The sequence below is a fragment of the Sus scrofa genome, chromosome 16, assembly GCF_000003025.6.
Source record: "Sus scrofa isolate TJ Tabasco breed Duroc chromosome 16, Sscrofa11.1, whole genome shotgun sequence".
Classification (NCBI taxonomy): domain Eukaryota; kingdom Metazoa; phylum Chordata; class Mammalia; order Artiodactyla; family Suidae; genus Sus; species Sus scrofa.
In genome coordinates, this window is record NC_010458.4 from 35,332,733 (window position 1) to 35,355,534 (window position 22,802).

The window sequence follows — 22,802 nt, forward strand, 5'->3', positions numbered from 1 at the left end:
CTATCTGTGGTGAAGGGACAGGCTTTTCAATTTCTAAAATATCATTGGAACTGAGACATTAATAAAACATGATAAAAATTAATAATTGAAAAAGAAAAAAGAAAATTTAGAAAATGTAAGCCCCTATCTTTATTACTAGACTCAACAGTCATAATGCTATATGTCAATAAATGTAATTAAACAAACTTAGAATAGTAAAAGAATTTTTTAAATGTACATATTATTCATTGAAAGCATATTTAGGCATTAAGATGCTGTGCCATCCAATATGGTAGTCACTAACCACATATGGCTATTTAAGTTTAATTAAAATTAAATAAAACCAGAAATTAATTTCCCCAGTCACAGAAGCCACTGTGATTGTATTTTTTCATAATTAAAAACTCTTGTTCTTTGAGAGATGCCGTGAGAAAATAAAAAGACAAACCATAGACAGGGAGAAAATATTTGTAAAACATACCTGATAAAGGATTTGTATCCAGAATATGCAAGGAATTCTTAAAACTTAGTAATAAAAAACAAGCAATTTAATTTTTTAAAGGGCAAAGATTTGAACTGACGTGCCACCAAAGAAAAGATATAGATGGCAAATAAGTATATGAGGAGATGCTCAGCATTACTGAGCATTAGGAATGTGTAAATTAAAATCACAATGAAATGCCTACCACTACCACTAATAGAGTGGCTTTTAAAAAGCTAAAAACACACTGTGTGCTGGTGAGGATGCTAACTCTGACATACTGCTGATGAGAGTGCAAAATGACCCAGACATTTTGGAAGACTGTCTGGGTGGTTCTCATAAAGTTAAACATAAATACGGCTCAGCAATCCAACTTCCTGGCATTTATTTAAGAGAAATGAAAATATTTGTTTTCACCAATACATCTAGGTGAATATTTATAGCAGATTTATTATTACCCCAAACTGGAAACAACCCAAATGTTCCTCAACTGGTAAATGAATGAACAAAGTGTGGTACATCTGTATGATAGAATACTATTAAGCAATAAAAAGGAATGAAATACTGATACATGCAACAAATGAGTGGATCTTAAATGCACTGGATTGAGTGAAAGAAGCCAGACACTAAAGACTACATACCATATTATTCCATTTATAAGGCATTCTGGCAAAAAGTAAGAGATAGAAATCAGAGGGTGTTTTCCAGGGGGAGCACTACAAAGAGGCTGGAGTGAACTTCTGGAGTGACAGAAAAGTCTGTCTTGGTCATGGTGATGATTATTCACTCTGTATTCACTTGTCAAATTCAGAGAACTAAACACCTCAAAAAAGTGAATATTACTTAATTATACCTCAATAAATCTGAAAGAATAAACAATACAAATTTTACTTCGACAATTTAACTAATAATTTTATTCTAACATGTGTTAAAATACATTTGTTAAAAATTGAAATGATTGAAAATAGTAAGTTTTAAAAATAAGTGGAGCAAACATAGGCAGGACTCTCTTTGACATGTCTCAGTAATATATTTTTGGCTATCGCTCCTCAAGCAAGGAAAACCAAAGCAAAAATAAACAAATGTGACTATATCAAATTACAAGTCCTTTGCACAGTGAAGGAAACTACCAACAAAATGAAAAGGAGAAGATATTTGCAAATGACATATCTGATAAGTGGTTAATAATCCAAAATATATAAAGAACTCATTCAAATCTGCATCAAAAGACCAAATAACCCAACTAAAAAATGGCAGAGGATCTGAATAGACATTTTCCCCAAAAAGACATACTGATAGCCAACAGCCATGTGAATAGATGTTCAACATAACTGTCATCAGGGAAATACAAATCAAAAGCACAATGGGACATCACCTCATACCTTTCAGAACGGCTATTATCCAGAAGAGAGCAAATAATATGTGCTGGTGAGGATGTGGAGCAAAGGAAACCCTCATGCACTGTTGGTAGGAATGTTAACTGGTACAACCACTATGGAAAAACTATGGAGATTCCCCCCAAAATTAAAATAGAGCTACTATATGATCCAGCAATTCCATTCAGGTATTTATCCAAAGGAAAAAAAATCCCCACTAATTCAAAAAGCTACATGCATCCCTATGTTCTTTCCTGCATTATTTATAATAGCCAAGATATGGAAGCTACCTAAGTGCCCATCAATAGATGAGGAGACAAAGAAGATGTTATATATATATATAACAGAATTACAGAATATTACTTAGCCATAAAGAAGAATGAACTCTTGCCATTTGTGACAACAAAGGTGGACCTGAAGGGTATTATGCTAAGTTAAATAAGACAGAGAAAGACAAACACTGTATTATTTTACTTCCATGTGGAAAAACAAAACAAATGAACAAACATAACAGAAGAGAAACAGACTCATGGATACAAAGAACAAACAGGTGGTTTACAGAGGAGAGGGCTCTTGATTCTTCCCACAGTAGGCTTCTTCCTACCATCCAGGTCTTGGCTCCGAGAGGCCTTACCCAAAGAAAGAAAAATAAGTGCTTATTTTTCTCATATTTGTATATGCTTTTAGATTATAGTTAACCTTAAAATATCATATACTAACACTATCCTACTGTGCACGAGTTTCCACACAAGATTGACAACACCCAAGTTGGTCTATACCACGTTCACTAAGACGAGTCTGTTACCACAGGCTTGGAGGTAGGGTGGTGTATATTGCTGTAACCATTTCTAAATGGTTATATTTAGAAGTGCTCTCAATTTTTGTACATATCTTATCTCAGCCTGGTGACAAGCAGTTCCTGGACTGGCACCAGCTACGGCCCATACTTGTATAGGGCTGGTCTAAGTCTCTCTTCTCTTGATTCTTCCCACAGTAGGCTTCTTCCTACCATCCAGGTCTTGGCTCTGAGAGGCCTTACCCAACCTCAGTATTCCTTATTATTATTATTATTATTTTTTTTAACATGGAAAGTGGGGGACCAGGAGGCACTTAGATCTGTAGAACAAAGGCCCCAGGCTTTAGCACACATGACTTTTATTAAGGAAGGTGATGAGATTAGTGGGATTAAGGAAGGTGATGAGATTACTGAGCAAGACAAAGCTATCTCTTAGTGATATCAAAGGGGCATACCCTTAGGACATAGTGCAGCTGTTTATAGAATAGCATGGTTAATGCATAAGTCCCTTATCTTGTCTTTGAAGGAGACCCTGTACTTGAGAACTCTGCAGACATGCTTTTCTGGCTTTGCCACACACCAAGTTTAGTTTCTGCAGAGTTCAGCACCTCAGTGTTCTCCAACATCTTCCCCTTTTTTATTTGTTGCATTAGAACAGTCATAGTAAATTCTGACTGCAGGGTGTTCATTTGGTTTGTATGGATCAATCCGATTCTGCAGACCATGTCTGCAGCAGATCTCTAAGGTGAAGAGTCACATTGAGAGGGTGGGGGCAACCTCAGTATTCCTTGTAAAGCCACAGCTGCCTCCTTGCCTAATCCCACATACAGTTAATAAAATGTCCTCATTTTTTCCCTGCTTGTAACTGTCACTATTTGTAATTAACTTGCACTTCATGATGTCTTTGTTATCTGTCTCCCTGTAGCTGGCATTGTCAGTCCCCAGACTTTTCAATGTATTTCAGCTGACTTTCAAATGCTTGCATCTGTATCTTAGTCTGAGGACATTTTTCCAGAAAGTAGAAGGCCACTGTGCCAGCTCTGAGGGTTAGGCCAGAAGTGCCAGGGAGCCAATCACCCTCTCGCCCTACTCACAGCAGCCCTCAACCAGTGATTCTTGGGGCTGGTCTCTAAACACCAGCTGCATTGTCTTCAGATGTGATGATTATGAGGTGTGTGGTTTGACATCATTGTCCAGAGTTTCCCTTTAAGGTTAAAGCTCTGTTGCTACCCATGTACAATAACTGGTTTAACAATATACTTTTATGGGCTGCCATTCTCTCCCTGTGTGGACCCCCCCCAAAAAAAACCCCTTCCTATGGTATTTCCTATACTTGTCAATAAACTACTTGCACTGGAATCATTGTCCCAGGGTCGTCTTGGGAAGTTCAAATTAAGAAACTTCTCCAGTAGAAGGTAAACATCATAAGGGCAGGCCCTTGTCGGCTTCGTCCACTCCGTGTCCCTGCATTCTAGGCCAGAGTGAGGCACAAAGGAGGTGCTCAATAAATATTTAGTGAATGAAGGCCATCATTGGAGGAATTTCTTTACCAGAGCTGATGACTTGTCCATTGACGGTGTTGCATTAGAACGAAATTTGCCATCATTCACTGGGGTGACTCCATATTAAAAACTCTCTGGTGAGAACTTCTGATGACCTTGACATTTTCCCATGGAAACAAGAAATCATATACTTCTGAAAATTCCAGATGTGCTGCCAAATTTTAATGTTATTCTGACTGTGTTGTAAACTAAAGGCGAACTCACAGAAAGGTTTCAGGGGAAACCAGAACTTTCCCCACAGTGTGCTCAAGCTAAGGAAGAAGGACTTAAAATAGTGGCAGTGTAGGCAGTGACTGGAGCTTGGGTATCAGACAGCCCTGAGTTTAATTCCCAGCTCAGTACATTCATAGCTTTGTGATACTGCGCAAAGTACTTAACCATAGTTATAAATGAAGATACAAAACACTTATTCCACAGGGTTGTTATAAGAGTAAAACCCAATAATGTATATAAAGTACTATTGTGGGAAACTGAGATTATGCATTGGTTTTAAAGAAATCTTTTGAACCCGACTAGAATCCATGAGGATGTGGGTTGGATCCCTGGCCTTACTCAGTGGATTAAAGGATCCAGCATTGCTGAGAGCTGTGGTATAGGTCACAGACGTGACTCAGATCCCATGTTGCTGTGGCTATGATGTAAGCTGGTGGCTACAGCTCTGATTTGACCCCTAACCTGGGAACTTTCATATGCTGCAGGAACAGGCCTAAAAAGACAAAAAAAAAAAAAAAAAAAAAAAGGAACTCTGTTGACATCACTTATCTATTTTACTGAAATATGCCTTTAGGTTTGTTTCCAATTTAGGAGGATATGCACAGTCTTTTTTCCTGGTTGAGTTAATTAAAAGTAGACCAACAAAATCAATTAGTTGGTTAATTATACATAAGACTCATGAGAAAAATCAACCTCAAATATAGTTACAACTTTAAGTGAAAAATATAGTTTTCTTCCACAAACTTTCTAAAACCTGTAAATTCCTGTAACAGAAAAGGTTATAAAATCAAAGTCCTTGGATTCATCAAAACAAACTTTCCTATCACTTTTCTATCACTTTCCTATCACTTTTCTATCACTTTCCTATCACTTTTCCTCCTTCACTAAATAGACACAACTTCATAATGCCAAGATGACATGTTAAGTGTAGATTAAACTTAAATTTCATGGTAACTGGCATATAATTTTTTTGAAACATTTTAAAATTGACTTAAAGTCTCATAGCTAATGAGCAGTTTACATTCTCAAAGTAGTTCAGTCAATATCTCTTTTAGTCAAACTATTACGATTCATGATGTATAATTTCAATTATAATTTTAATCAATACTGACTTAAATAATTCAGGTTTCTTTTCTTGTTTCCACGGTGTTTGCTATAAACTGAATGCTTATGTTCCCCCAAAATTCATACGCTGAAATCTAGTCCCTAATATTATGGTATTTGGAGGTGGGGCTTTTGGGAGGTAATAGGTCCTAAGAGTGGAGCTCTCATAAATAGGATTAGTGCCCTTATAGACTGTTTTTTTGAGACTTTAGTTGGATCCTTCTAAGTGGTCATTTCAGAGCTTCTAGAGCTGTACTGTCCAATAATGTAACTACCAGATAATATATGTGGCTATTGAGCATTTAAAATGTGGCTAGTCAAAACTGAGAAGAGCTAGCAGTGTAAAATACATACTGGATTTTGAAACCTTAGTATGAAGAAATATATATAATACGAACCCTTAAAATTTTTATATTAATTTATATTGTGATAATACTTTAAGCATATTAGGTTGAATATATCATTAAAATTAATTTTTCCTGTTTCTTTTTTTAATCTATTTTTGAATATGCTTACTAGAAAAATTAATACATCTGTGGCCTGCATTTATTTCCGTTGCACAGTGCTATTTTATAGACTTTTGAGTGATCTTTAGGAAAGGATGTTTAGCTGACTGGCTCAGCCATATCCCTTATTTCCAGCAGGACTGATGGGACACAATTTGGAAGAGTGTAGATGGGGAGAAGATGAAGCATGGCCACAATGAAGAACATTTAATACTAAAGAGCCCAGAGGAGCCATTATCATAATCTTCACTGTTATCATCATTGTAATATGAGCCAGGAGTTAATCAGCCACCCTTCAAGGCATCTCCTTCTTTTTGTATCAATCCACAGGCTGCCTTAGCTTATGTCACTGTGAAAACAGAGTTGCTTCTTGGTGATGTTTTTCTTCTTACCTCTCCCAGCCCCTCATCTCTCACCCCTCATCCCTTCCTATTCTGCACCACTTCTCACCCTGATACTGCTTCCCAACCTGATCTTTGACTAGATGCTTCTATGAAACCAACAAAGTTGGGGATGGAGAAGCAGTGGCTGCTCAAGGTATTATCAACTATGGAAAAGAACAGTGAACCACATGATAAAGGAGTCCTTGATGCTCTCCTTGGAATCAAGTGCTTTCTAAACTACTTTGGAAAGCACGTGGAAGTTCCTAGGGCAGGTGCTGAACCTGCGCCACAGCTGTAACCAGAGCCACAGCAGAGACAATGCCAGAGGGATTGTCTGCTGAGCCATGAGAGAACTCTCTCCAAACCTCTTTTAAGGCTGTTCCTTTAAAATCAGTGGATATTGTTAGTAAGCTAATTTGCACTTTTTCTAAGAAGCCTGTATACTTGAGTTCCACTTTTTTATTCTGGACTAAATTCTTATCTAAAATCCTGGAAGAACACTGTTGAAAATTGATGTTGCCTGTGATTTTAGATTTCCAATTATTATTTATACTATACCCACTTCTCATTTAATGAAGCAACAGTATGAGAAGTTCTCTTTCCATAAAATATGCTGTATATAAAGTGTGTGCGTGCGTGTATGTCATCCTTAAGATAATTTTCAGATTGCTTTGGTCTTAGAACTCCAAACAAACATTTAGCACTTACTCTGTGTCAGGGACTCATCATAGCTCAAAATGCATCTCCTTTATAAAAAGACTTCTTTGACCATTTCAATATTCAATATCCTATTTGGCATTTAATCATAAATTATTTATGGATATCTCTCCTACTGATACAGTGCATTGTTTTTTAATTTGTAATATAATCATGTTAGTTTTACATTCTCAAACAAGTTCTAGGTTCTCAGAAGGTAAGAGCTGAATGATAGATAGGTTTTCTGTCTCTCACAGTGACAAAACGGTGCTAGGCATATAATCTGTAGCTATAACAGATATTGGTTAAACACTAAACATTCACTGTCTAAGTGGACAAATTCAACTTTTGGCAAAATGGTGAATGAAGTAGGTGATGGAAGCTTCTCGCTCCACAGTGAGTATTTCTCATTTCCTCCCCTTCCCAGTCTGCACAATCCCATTCCTATTTAGTGTAGATATCCCCATTTCTGACTTTGCCCTGTTTTTCCTTTTATTTTAAATTTCCAGGCTACTATAGCTTTTATTTCCATGCACATGATGATGGAAATTTACTGAGTATTTATCAGGCATTTGTAGCATGCTCATTTTATTTGGAGCAAGACTTTACTCATTCATCAATCACATGATAAATATTTAATAAGCACTAACTAGATATCAGGCAATGGTCTAGGTGCTGGGGACATGGTGGTGAACAAAATAGAGATATGATCCCCATTCATGAGAAGCTTCCAGTGTAGGGATGATTTGGGATTTTCTTCAGTAGTCTCCTGGTATCTCAGAGTCTTTGGATGCTATTCTTGGTCACCAGAAGCCTGAGGAAATATCTCTGAATGATCAACTTCAATAAGAATATAGCAACCCTCCCCATGACTAGGCAGACAGAGTGCTCTTCCTTTTAGGCCTCTACTCAGTTGACTAATGCTGCTCTTCTGCTTTCTAGGAGGCAGGTTTGCTAGGCTACCTTGTCCAGATGAAAAATGTAAAGGAACTTCTTACATTGTTGTCCTAGCTGGATGTATTTCAGTTAGTAATGGCTGGCAGGCATTGTAATTACCATTGGTGTCCACACATTAGAATAATTTTGGTCTTTATTTTCAAAATTCCAAGTTAGTACTTCTGAAATTTTTTTCTTTCTCTGAATTTCATCTATTTCATTTCTAGGTTTTCATCTCAACTGGAAAGATGGAAGATTTACTTTCAGTTGCATCTGTTTGGTGGCTACTTCCTCAGTAGTGCAATGGATGTGGGAAAATACAGAAAATAAAATCCAGCGGAAACCCAAACAACAGTGCTTTTAAATATCTGTGGATGGTGAATTTGCCCAACATCTCAAAAGAGGTTTTAAAAGTTCTAACTTTGGCGACACAGCCTTTCCTTCTGTTTTCAACTTATGAGTTATTGGCCAAGTTCAAGTGGAGCCTTGTGGTTTGAATTCAGTAGGCACGTCATAAAAGTCTGGCTCCAGCAATCTCACTCCTCCCCTTCTCCTCTACCTGGAAGATGCTGGGGTGTTTAGAAGATATTATTCTCTGCATTAATTTTTCTGAGAGGAAATCCTTGTGAGAAATCTAGTTGAACTTGGCCCTCCAATGTTTCTCATAGAGTTAGAAAAATAAAATTTGAAGTGACTAAGCAGGTTAATGCAAGAGAAGCCTGTAGCTGTTTGCTCAGAAATGTTGCTAATGAGGCCAAAGTCTTACTATGTAGAGTTGCTCTGTTTGGTGAGCATAGGCTATACCCCTAACAGCCACAATAGGGTGTGTTGTGTCAGGGCCAGTCCCTGCCAACTGCAAGAACAGCCTGCAATATGAGACACTCTCTGTATATGAGATCCCCAATATGATCACTGTAGGCTAAAGCTTCTTAAATTTTAACAGGCACACCTATCACCTGGGAATTTTCTTAAGATGCAGATTCTGCTTTAGTTCAGTCGGGGTAGGGGCCAGAGATTCTGGATTTCTAGCAAGTTCCCAGATGAGCCTGATGGTTGGTCCACCCTTTGTGTAATAAGAGGCTGGACTATTTTTCAAGTACTGGGTAAAATATACACTTACAGACTTTTACACAGAGATTCTCTACTGAACAGTAAAAACCTGGACATATAAACTAAGTTTCTGAGGGGCCTCAGAAAATCTATCTGTAACAGAAGTGAGCTGGAGGTGGAAATTAGTTAATGACTGGCAACCATTGCCACCTTGAATCTCTGTGGCTGTTTTTAGGGTAAAGAAGGAGTAGACCTATGGCTAGATATAATGAGAGTCATACAATCTGAGCTTCCCTTTGAGCTCTGTTTTATCCTAGCTCTGTGCACCTGGGAAAATTATTAAACTTCTTTGGAAATTTTTCCTAGTGTGTACACTGAAGATAACAGTGGTACAGACATTAACAGGTTGTTGTGAGGATGAAATAGGATAACAAAACAGTGGTGTGCTGGAGCCAGCTCCTACCAGCCCTCTAGAGCTGACTGCAAAATATTCAGGGATTCTGTGAGGTGGTTTGTTAGCTTGAAATTGGCCATGGTAGGAGTATTTACACCATGGAAACTGGCAAATGCTACAAGTCTGGGTCTTTTTTTAAAACACAAATTTACCAGCATACTTCTTAGTGTGAAGTACCTGGTACCTAAAAAAGCTCAACAAATGTGAATTACTACTATCTTAGCTATTTTCTATGAATTCTTCCAGTACTTGTCGTTTGAAACACATCATTTAGTACTAAGTGTTGCATACCAGATTCTTTCTGAAAAAACTGTACAATGAGTTCTTCTCAAGAGTTTGAGTCTATTGAACAGGATAGAAATCCCAGAATTAAATCCATGCACCTATGGTCAACTAATCTATGACAAAGGAGGCAAGAATATAGAATGGAGAAAGATAATCCCTTCAATAAGTGGTGCTGGGAAAATGGGACATCTACATGTAAAAGAATGAAATCAGAACACTCCCTAACACCATATACAAAAATAAACTCGAAATGGATTAACGACTTAAATATAAGACCAGATATCATAAGCCAAACACACTCTGATACAAACCACAGCAATATCTTCTCAGAACCACCTCCTAGAGGAAGGACAATAAAAACAAAAATTGATTTGATCCAGCAATCCCACCCCTGGGCATGTTCATTGAAGCACTATATACAACAGCCAAGACATGGAAGCAATCTAAATGTCCACCAACAGAGGGCTGGATAAAGATGTGGTACATATACACAATGGAATACTACTCAGACATAAAAAGGAATGAAATAATGGCATTTGCAGCAAATGGATGGACCTAGAAATTATCATGCTAAGTGAAGTTAGACAGTGAGACACAAATGTCATATGCTATCACTTATATGTGGAATCTAAAAGAAAAAAGGATACAATGAACTTACTTGCAGAACAGAAACTGACTTACTGACATTGAAAAACTTATGGTTACCAAAGGAGACAGGTTTTGGGGGGAGGGATGGGCTGGGGATTTGGGATAGAAATGTTTTAAAATTAGGTTGTGATGATGGTTGTACAACTATAAATATAATAAAATTCATTGAAAAAAATTCAAAAAAAGTGTTGAGTTTCTCAAAACTGGATGCTACAAAGGTGTGACCATATTCTGCTACATTCCATGACTGATCAATGCCTTGCTCTTTCACCTCTCCAAGAAAAACACTGAACATAATTTCAGAATTTTTGGAATTCATTGCTCCAACAGCTTTGATCTGCTCCAAAGGAAACATCAGAGGCCAAACTGAACAATCTCAGAGTAGAACCCAGGATATTAATGTCTCTCTAAAGAATGCCTGTTGACAAGTATGCCTGAATTAGAACAGGTGGGAACAGCATGTATTTGAGTTATATAGAATGTATCTGTGCCCCAGTCACAAGTTTTCACATATTGATCTAAATAACTGTAGCTTGTAGATTAATTGGAAAATGACACTTGTTATAGTAAGTAAGGAGGTAATTTCCCTCTGTTTGTGTTGACAGCATGCTTCTGAACATAAGGGGCCTTAGGAATCAGCCTAGCCATCCACTGCAAATGGCCTCAATTTTCTGTCTAAAACTCTAATTTCTTTGACCCTTCCCCTAGTCTCCTTATTTCCTTCTTCTGGAAACAGAGAAGTGCCCTTTTTCCTTAAGAATGTGAGGCTACATTAGTTCACCTCATCCTATGTAAAAACTTTCCTGAGAGAATTATATTCCACAGCCATTAAGAGCATGGATTCTGGAGCCTGACTAGATAGGTTCAAATCCCAGTCTTATAACTCGACACTGTTTAAGCTGTATCTTATCCATCAGAATATTAGCAAATTTCTTGAAAGATTTTGGAGTGAATGAAATTGTTTTAAATATGTCAAGCTTTGAGACCAATATTTTACCCATAGTACTTTCAAATTTTTTTTATTGCAGTATTATTGATTTACAATGTTAATTTCCTCTATACAGCAAAGTGATTTAATTATATATATATAACTAAATATATCCATTATGGCTTATCACAGGATACTGAATATAGTTCTCTGTGCTATCCAGTAGGGCCTTGTTATTTATCCATTCTACATATCATAGTTTGCATCTGCTAGTCCTAATCCATCTCTCCCCCACCCCCCATGGCAACCACAAGTCTGTTCTTTATATACATAGTAATTCTTATATACATTTATTATTATTATTACCATTAATTATTCTATTTCTTTTGCCACTTCATTCTTTTTTCTCAAGATTTTTTTCCCCCCAAGCCTGCATGTATGCTCACAACCTTCAGAAAGAGAAAGACAAATACCTTAACGTATCACTTATATGTGGAATCTAAAATATGGCACAAATGAACCTATTTACAAAACAGAAACAGATTCACAGGCACAAAGAACAGACTTATGGTTGCCAAGGGGTGGGGAGTGGGATGGACTGAGAGTTTGGTGATAGTAGATGCCAACTATTACATTTAGAATGGAGTTCCTGTCGTGGCTCAGCGGTTAATGAACCCAACTAGCATTCATGAGGACGTGAGTTTGATCCCTGGCCTCGCTCAGTGGGTTAAGGATCCAGCATTGCTGTGAGCTGTGGTGTAGGTTGCAGATGCATCTCAGATCGTGTGTTGCTGTGGCTGTGGCTTAGACTGGCAGGAACCTAGCCTGGGAATCTTCATATGCCATGGGTGCAGCCCTAAAAAGACAAAGGAAAAAAAAAAAAGAATGGATAAGCAATGAAATTCTACTGTATAGCACAGGGAACTATATCCAATCTCTTGGGATAAAACATGATGAAAGATAATATGATAAAAAGAATTATATCTATATATCAATCATATAGATATATATGAATGGCTGGGTCACTTTTCTGTACAGCAGAAACTGGCACAATATAAATCAACTATACTTTAATTTAAAATAAAAGAAACAAAAAAAATATAAAACAAAACTGTGATGTTTCTTCCTTTTCTGATGTGCTTTTGGGGTAAGTCTACATTTGCTCTTTCCTTCCTGACCACCATGGTGATTTCAGCTCTATAACTGCTGTGAGCAGGCACTACTGTGAAGGTACTCTGATAAACACCTGTTCTGATGGACCTGTTAGGATCCACTTCACCTATGACCACACTTAGGTTTTTTTTTTTTCCCCAATTAGTGGATGAGTTTATTGGGAATACCTACTGTGAAAAACACACACTCAAATGATATTTTCCTCAAGACTCAGTGTTTTAACCTCTTAAGTGCCCAGTGTTATTTTATGGCTGAGTAGTATTCCATTGTATATATGTACCACATCTCCTTAACCCATTAATTTGTTGATGGACATTTGGGCTGTCTTGACTACTGTAAATAGTGCTGCTATGAAAGAGGGCTGCGTATACTTTTTTAAGTTATAGTTTTGTCTGGATATATATCCAGGGGTGGGATTGCTAGATCACATGGTAGTTCTATTTTCAGTTTTCTCAGGAACTTCCATACTGTTTTCCATAGCAGTTGTATCAGTTTACATTTCCACCAACAGTGTTGGAGGGTTCCATTTTCTCCACATCCTCTCCAGCATTTGCTATTTGTCAGCTTATTGATCATGTCCACTCTAACTGGTGTGAGGTAGTACCTCACTATAGTTTTGATTTGCATTTCTCTAATAATTAGTGATATTGGGCATATGTCATGTGCCCACTGGCCATCCATATGTATTCTTTGAAGAAATATCTATTTGGGTCTTCTGCCCATTATTCAACTGGGTCGTTTGGTTTTTTTGATGTTGTTGACTTATATAAGTTATTTGTAATTTTGGAGATTAGGACCTTGTTGTTTGCATCAAAGTAGTTTGCAACTATTTTCTTCCATTCTATAGGTTATCTTTTCTTTTGATTTATGGTTTCCTTTGCTGTGAAAAATCTTGTAAGTCTGATTAGGTCTGTGTCTATCCTATTCTATTCTATTCTACTCTATTCTACTCTCTTCTGTTCTTCTGCTTTTTAGGGCTGCACTTACGGCATATAGAAGTTCCCAGGCTAGGGGTCGAATCTGAGCTGCAGCTGCAGGCTTATGTCACAGTCACAGCAATGCAGGATCCAAGCCATGTCTGTGACCTACACCACAGCTCATGGCAACACCAAACACTTAACCCTCTGGGTGAGGCCAGGGATGGAACCTGCATCCTCATGGATACTAGTTGAGTTTGTTATTGCTGAGCCACAATGGGAACTTCTTCTTTTTTTTTTTTTTTTTTTGTCTAGTGTTATTTTAGAGTAGAAATAGGGCCTTGGCAGTTTAGCCTAGGTAGTGTGGTATGGTGGAAATAATGGTGAATTTTAGTGTCCCAAGACCTGGGTTCAAGTTCTCATTCTTCTCCACACATGGCAGATGCTCTATCAATTTTTATTTAACTGAAAATAGTTCTTTGTTCAGCAAATCACTCAGGACCCTTGTCTTCTTATTTTTATGTGAAAACACCAGCTATTCAGTTTGTATCTGACTCTGACGGATCCTGAGTAGAGATTGGGTAACTCGGGCCTCTGTGTGCTGGAATGAATAAACCGAGGGGCTTTGAAATGATTTTTTCTCTGAGGAGATTAAGGCAGGGAGATGGAGGGCTGATGGAATTTGGCCACAGGACCCAGATCTGACCCTTACTTAGAGAACAGGGCTCAGAGAGAATTTTCTTCTGCTTGAAGGCAGTCTGGCATTTCTCAGGGATCTTTTCTATGTCTCTTCTCTCTCTAGCTCTGCCTCTCATCTCTTTTTCCTCTCAGAGAATATTTTAACCTCTGAATTCTTCCTGTCATATGTCACAAAAAAAAATCCTCACCATTCAGAGGAGCATAAACCAAATTAGAGCAAAAACTATCACAATCATCCTCATTTTACAAACAACCAGAGGGTTGATAACTAAACCTATCATCATCACAGAAAACATTTTTCTTTTATTTGTAGGAAGAAAAATAAGGAAGTTCGGATTACTGCTTGGCTGGTTGAGGTGACACTGTGGTTTGCATTCATACTGTATCAACAATGTAATGACATCAAGTTGGGGGGTTTCCTTTACACCCTCTCCAAAAGGATGTTTTCACATGCGGTTGTGTCAGATAACAGTTTTGAAATGCTACGTGGTCACCAGCAATTCCTTTTTAAATTTCATAATCTTTTTGCAAGACACAGCTTTTTTAAAAATCTGTTTTTTCTCCCCTGAAAATGATGTTGGGGCAAACAGATTTACATTAAGCTTACAGAGCAAAAAACTAAACATTTAGTCAAAATTGTGTATTTTATTTGGTCTACATTATGTTAAACAGTTAGTTTGATGACAGGATTTGTGTCCCTAACATGACAATTTTTTTGGTGTAATATAGACCCAACCTATATGTTTCTGGGTGCGCTAATGCCTGAATCCTTCCTTGGCCTAATTTGCCCTATTGTGAGAGATTTACCGAAAGAGTTTTACATGCGGCAATACACCAGCCTTTAGGCAAGTTTAACTTGATGGAATATTTCACCTATCAGCAGGATTTAAGCCTCCAGAGTTTATATTCTGACATTTCCCCTTCTTTCCCTCAGGGAAAGAAATTCTATTGAAATCCAAATTGAGAAATGGGGGGAAAAAAGAGAACTCAATTTACAGTATGAGTTTTTTGGAATGTCTACATTTAGGGAGACAAAAAGTAATTTTCAAGAACTAAATCTCAACTGATTTGTGACTCTTCAATCAAACAGGCTGAGGTGTTCCTTCACCTAGTTAAATAAACAAACACACTGAAATCCTATGGGCATAGGAATATCACTGTCATTTTATTATATAATATTCTTTTTGTTTTTACTCAAGATACAAAAAACATACTGGGAAAGGTTCTAGCTATTCTTTTGATGGACTGAGATATGAAAGAAGTGATTTTCGCTCTCGGCCTACCAATGATAGCTGATGGGAATGAGAGATGGCTACAGTGATCTCTGAATCCCTTCAGGCAATGAGACTCCATGAGAGGAAATAAGCCTCTTTAAGTGCTGTTTACATAATTCTGTTTGCATGACACAAACTCCTGTGTGCTAAATTCTATGCTTACCATGCACAAATAGAGATCTAAACAGACATTTCTCCAAAAAAGACATACAGATGGCCAAAAAACTCATGAAAAGATGCTCAACATCACTAATTATTAGAGAAATGCAAATCAAAGCTACAAAGAGGTATCACCTCATACCGGTCAGAATGGTCATCATCAAAAAGTCTACAAATAATAAATGCTGGAGAGGGTGTGAAGAAAAGGAACACCTCCCACAGTGTTGGTAGGAATATAAATTGGTACAGCCACTATGGAGGTTCCTCAAAAAACTAAAAATAGAGTTAGCATATGATCCTTCAATCCCATTCCTGAGCATATATCTGAAGAAAACTATAATTCAAAAAGATACATTCACCCTATTCTTCCTTGAAAGACTATTTACAATAGCCAAGACATGGAAACAATGTAAATGTCCATTGACAGAGAAATGGATTAAGAAGATGTGGTACATACATACAATGGAATATTACTCAGCCATAAAAAAGAATGAAATAATGTGATTTGTAGCAACATGGATGGACCTAGAAATTATCATAGTAAGTGAAATAAGTCAGACAGTGAAAGACTAATATATCACTTATATGTGGAATCTTTTAAAAAAAAGGAATAAACTTATTTACAAAATAGAAACAGACTCACAGACTTTGAAAACAAACTTATGGTTACCAAAAGGGAATTGGGGGCAGGGATAAATCTGGAGTTTGGGATTAGCATATACACATTGCTGTATATAAGATAGATAATCTATAGGGACCTACTGAATAGCACAGGGAATTCTACTCAATATTCTGTAATAACCTATGTAAAAAAGAATGTGAAAAAGAATAGATTTATGTATATGTATAACTGAATCTACACCTGAAAGTAACACAACATTGTAAATCAACTATACTCCAATATAAAATAAAAATTAAATTTAAAAAGTAGATATTGGGCACACACTGAGTGCCTGGCCTGATGCTTTGGTGCCACTGTTCATTATCCCAACATGCATCATAAATGAGGTGCTATTCTATGACCTCATAAAGCCCCAATAATCAGAAATGACAAGCATTTTCTCTTTTTAAACATCTAATTATCTACACATGGATAAGTATAAATTAAGTATATACTTTGTCTCTGGTGGCCCCCTGTCCACCTTTCATCTTTGATATCCTGTATTTTCATTTTCACTCACCTCTTCTGCGGCTCATGAGTTTCTTTCTGACCTCCATAGACCACATTCCAGAACAAGTCCTATGTGCTAAGAACCCTTCCTTCCCCTCATTCAGGTAGACTTACCCTTCAAGGCCAGTGCCTATAAGTCAGGCGGCAGCAGTTAACTATTCTAAGACGAGCTCTGTGGATATAATCATTCTCTCAAATAAGCACAGATTCCTCAGAGCATCACAGAGGTTTAAAGTAGATAGCTCTTTAAAGTAGAAAGTCCAACACCCTGTAAAAGAGAAACCAAGACCACAGAGGTGTGTTGACCCAGGCCAGTGCTTTCTCCACTGCCCCATGCTTCCTCTTGCTCTCTGAGTGGAAATCAACATTAGTTTATTATCACAGGCGCCTTCTGGAGATGATAACTTAGCCAAGGATCTGTGGCTTTAAGAGCTAGGCAATATGAAGGGACAGGAATCATTTATTACACTTTTCAGCACACAAATCTATCTACCATCTGTGACAGCCCTATATGCCTTGGTTGCTCTGTTTGGCCCCCTAGGTCTGAATAATCTCAGAAGGAGCCAATCCAACCCCTTGCCTCTCCCCCACCTTTCACCTCCCTTTAATGTCCATGATCTCCACTTGCTTTCTTGCCCTTATGATTTCACTCTCAACTCCCATGACATAATAATATGTTCATAATTAACAGATAATTTGCATTAAGAGTTTTAAATTAACACATAAGCAGTATTATATATAAAATAGATAACCAAGAAGGACCTATTGTATAGCACAGGGAACTATACTCATTGTTTTGTAATAACCTATAAGGAAAAAGAATCCAAAAAAGAAAAAAAAATACATAAAGTACATATATATATTAACTGAATCACTTTGCTGTATACCTGAAACTAACATAACAGTGTAAGTCAATTATACCTCAATAAAAAATTAAACTAAAAAATAAAATAAAATAAATTTAAAAATTTTTAAAAAGAGTTTGTGATAGGGCATATGTATGCTATGCTAGGCTCTGTATGAGTATTTTTTCATTTAGTTTTCAAAAGAGTCCCAAGAGATAGGTAGTATCAATAGTTCCATTTGCAGATGAGGATACTAACTCACTTGCCCAAGGACCAAGAGCTAGAATCTCACTTCAGGCCTAAGAACTGAATATTACTATTAATAAATCACAAACACATTTTGAGCATTGATTGTACACAAGACATTCAGTTAGGCTCTATCAAGGATGTGGCTTCCAGTCTAGATGAAGTGTCTGGACATTTACATAACACATATTAGCAACACATTGTATGATGAGCATAACAGAACAATAAGTCAGTAATAGGCTAGGGTGGGAGTCTTAATCCTTTTTTTAATTAAATAAAAATTTCTATTGTGCCAGGGACTTCTTTGGTAATCTGGTAAAACCTATGGACTCCTTCTCAGGGTAAATGCATAAAATAACAAGCATAGAATTGCAAAGGAAATCAATTGTATAGCAATATAGTTTTTAAAAAGTCTTAAAATGTTGTAATATGGTATTACTAAGCATCTCTTTAACACATTACATAGCATGAGTTAGTGCTAACTTTGATAACTACAATAATTTTGAAGTAGGGCAGAGCATAAACAGTATTATGAAACACCTAAAAGAAACATGATATGAAAATATTTGTGATTTCTGTTGGAGACAGTCACTTTACATCTACTACCACTATGACTGAGGTAAATGCTACATTCAGTTAGAAGTTAGTGAAAATGGTTTTCCATTGAAGTTTATGGATCTCCTCAATTCTATCTATAAACACCTCAGAGGGTTCTTGAAGCCCTACTTAAGAACCCAAACGGTTTTAAAGAAAGGAACAATCATTCATGGTCTGTAAATCCTAGGGAACAGATATTATGTTTTTTGTCACATTTTTCTTTTCTTTTTAATTGTAGTAAGAATACATAAAAATTACCATCTTAACCATTTTTAAGAGTAGAGTTCAGTAGTGTTAAGTACAGTCACATTGCTGTGTAACAAATCTCCAGGACTTTTTCATCTTGAAAAACTGAAACTCTATATCCATTAAACACTAATTCCGATTTTCCTTCCTCTCAGTCATCGGCAGCCAACAATCTGCTTTCTCTCTTTTCTATAAATTTAACCCCTTTAAGTACTTTGCACTAGTGGAATAATGCAATATTTGTCTGCTTTCTCCTACCGTAAGGTCCTCAAAGTTCACCATGTTGTATGCAGCATGTGACAGGATGGAGCAGATATTGTTGAGCCATTTTACCATTAGGTAGAGGGTTATGGTTTGCTAGATGAAGCACATTGAATTAGCCCATGATTCCACTGGCTCTTCAGTTTCTCACTTCCATGTGTGTCCTTTACATAACACTAATGAACGTGGAAAGTAGTCTTCAACTCTATGGTAATGGAAAAAGTCTCTTTTTGAAATAATGAGGTCATAAGACATCAAAGAGATTTCCACTTGAGAACCAGTGACAATGGAGAAGTACAGTGGGCACTGAGCGCCCAGGGTTGTAGGAAAGCAAGCGGATGTAGGTGCAAACTTCTCATATCTACAGCTCATGCAGTCCAGTGTCTCAGCCCCAGAGTGTGTATATGTATCATATGTTCGATATGCTATATATTTCCATGCACTAGATTTTTTTGTTGCTTTGAAATAAATAGCCTTTCTCATTGCTCACCAAACAGACATATTCTTGTGATGTTATCACATCTGCTGGGACTAAATTCCCCCATCTTGGAGAGGTTATTTGAAAGATTGTGTGGCTTTGTCTCTCCAGTATTTCTTCATGAAAAAGCAATGGTAAAACCACAGTTTTGAATATAAAAATGTAATTTAGATTTATTTCAATAATTGTGAATACTAATATTTAATTCAAAGAGTGAGATTTCTGTTATAGCTTTTCACTTTTTGTATCAGGCTGGTAAGAATAATTGACATAACTACAATGGGGAATTAAAATTCATTTCACTGCAAGATGAAAATCTTTAATAGAAACCTCACTCTTCAAAGTAAACTAGACTGTTTATAATTATTGACACCTACTCTAATTCACTTTCTGGTATTCAGAATTGTGGTTTTGCAATTGCTTTTTCTAGGAGAAACACTGATGCTTCTGGCTGATGAGCAACATATGGTATCAAGATGTGGTTTAATTTGCATTTCCCTCATGAGTAATGATGCCGAACATCTTTTTAGTTGCCTGTTGACTATTTTACCTCTTTTGTGAAGTACCAGCCCAGAATTCTTGCCCAATTAAAAAAAAAACTGTATTCTCTGTCTTTTGCATCTTGATTTATAGAATTTTTGAAGAGTATTTTCTAGATATAAATGCTTTGTTGGGGTGTGTGTGTGTGTGTGTGTGTGTTTGTATGGTAGTCTCAGGTTTTCTTTTTCCATTCTCTTAACAGTGCTATTTATTGAAAGGAATTTTTAAATTTAATTAAATCCAGCTTATCAATATTTCCTTGTGTCCTGTTTAAGAAACTGTGACCTACCCCAAGATCCTGAAGAGATTTCCTGTGTTTTCTTCTAGAAGTTTTATTGTTTTACGTTATACTTTTAAGTATATGACCCATTTTTTTGGTCATGCCCATGGCATGTGGAAGTTCCTGGCTGGGCCAGGGATGAAACCTGAACTACAGCAATGACAATGTTGAATCCTTAACCTGCTGAGCCACAAGGGAACACTCTAGAATCCATCTTGAGTTGATTTTTGTGCATGCTTTCCCTTTCTCCCATATGGATACCCATTTGAGTCAGCATCATTTATTGAAAAGAGCATGCTTCTTCCACTGAATTTCTGTAATGTCTTTGTCGTAAATCAAATGATTTATCACATACATGTAGATATGTTTTTAAACTCTATTTTAGTTCATGATCTCTTGTCTATTCCTGTACCAAGATCACATAGTTTTAATCACTCTAGTTAGATGTTTGGTTTGTTTTTCCTCTGCAAGATTGCCTTAGTTATAATAATTCCTTTGTATACGATGAACAATTATATGCCAACAAACTTGACAACCTAGAAGAAATGGACAACTTCATAAAGACATACAGTCCACCAACACTGAATCAAGAAGAAATATATTATTTGAACAGACCAATCACTAGAAATGAAATTAAATATATAAAAAAAACCACTCCCTAAAAACAAAGGTCCAGGACCAGATGGCTCCGCAGGTGAATTCTAACAAATATACAAAGAAGAAATTATACCCATCCTTGTTAAACTTTTCCAAAGACTTAAGAAGAAGGAACACTTCCAAGACATTCTACAAAGCCACCATCATCCTAATACTAAAACCAGATGAAGATACTACCGAAAAAGAAAATTATAAGCCAGTATCTTTGATGAATATAGAAGCAAAAATTCTCAACAAAATTTTAGCCAACCAAATCCAACAACACATAAAGAAGATCATATACCATGGCCAAATGGGATTCACCCCAAGTTCATAAGGACAGTTCAACATATGCAAATCAATTAATGTCATATACCACATTAACAACAGAAAAGTAAAAAAACCCACATGATCATCTCAATAGATGTAGAAAGAGCATTTGATAAAACCCAACATCCATTCATGATAAAAAACTCTTACCAATGTGGATACAGAGGGAACATATCTCAATGTCCTAAGGCCATTAAAAGCCATACAAACCCACAGCCAATATAATACTCAACGAAGAAGAGCTGAAAGCCTTTCTGCTAAAATCTCGAACAAGACAAACAAGGATGCCCACTCTTACCACTTCTATTCAACATAATATTGGAAGTCCTAGCCACAGCAATCAGACAAACAAAAGAAATAAAAAGTATCTAAATTGGAAGAGAAGAGGTAAAACTATCACTGTATGCATATGACATGATACTATATAGAGAAAACCCTAAGAACTCCACACAAAAACTATTCAAACTGATCAACAAATTCAGCAAAGTAGAAGGATACAAGATAAACATTCATAAATCAGCTGCATTTCTATATACTAACAATGAAGTATTAGAAAAGAAATAAAAAAATGCAATACCTTTTAAACTCGCATTCCCCAAAATTAAATACCTGGGAATAAACCTGACCAAGGAGGTGAAAGACTTATAATCTGAGAACTATAAGACATTAATCAAGGGAATTAAAAAGGATTCAAAGAAATGGAAAGATATCCCATGCTCTTGGATTGGAAGAATTAATATCATTAAAATGGTCATACTACCCAAAGAAATCTACAGATTTAATGCAATCCCTATTAAATTACTCATGACATTTTTTATAGAACTAGAACAAACAATCCAAAACTGTATATGGAACCATAAAAGACCCAGACTTGCCAAAGCAATCCTGAGGGGAGGAAAAAAAAAAACAAGCAGGAGGCATAACTGTCCTAGACCTTAGACAATATTACAAAGCTACAGTAATCATGTCTGTTTTTGTACTAGTTGGTACAAAAACAGACATGGAGACCAATGGGACAGAACAGAGAGGCCAGAAATAAATGCAGACACCTATGGTCAATTAATCTTTGACAAAGGAGGCAAGAATATAAAATGGGGAAAAGACAGTCTCTTCAGCAAGTGGTGCTGGGAAAACTGTACGGCCACATGTAAATCAATGAAACTAGAACACACCTTCACAACACCATGCACAAAAGTAAACCCAAAATGGCTTAAAGGCTTAAACATAAGACAAGACACCATAAAACTCCTACAAAAGAACATAGGCAAAACATTCTCTGACATCAACTGTACAAATATTTTCTTAGGTTGGTCTCCCAAGGCAATAGAAATAAAAACAAAAATAAACCAATGGGACCAAATCAGACTTACCATCTTTTGCAGAGCAAAGGAAACCATAAAAAAACCCAAAAAGACAGACTATGGAATGGAAGAAAATAGTTGCAAATGATGCAAACAACAAGGGCTTGATCACCAAAATATACAGACAACTTATACAACTCAACAGCAAAAAAATAAACAACCCAATTGAAAAATGGGCAGATGACCTAAATA

At 36.6% G+C, this 22,802-nt stretch overlaps 1 protein-coding gene across 8 annotated transcripts in view; it reads right to left on the reverse strand.

Moving 5' to 3' along the window:
* ANKRD55 (ankyrin repeat domain 55) overlaps nucleotides 1-22,802 on the reverse strand; it is a 431,118-nt gene that overhangs the window by 101,063 nt on the left and 307,253 nt on the right. The window contains exon 1 of one of the 8 annotated variants that reach the window (XM_021076743.1): nucleotides 16,905-17,590. The exons of the other annotated variants lie outside the window; for them this stretch is intronic. The gene's annotated coding sequence lies outside the window, so the exon portion shown is untranslated. Of the gene's footprint in view, nucleotides 1-16,904; nucleotides 17,591-22,802 lie in introns of those variants that run through there. 8 annotated transcript variants of the gene reach the window in all.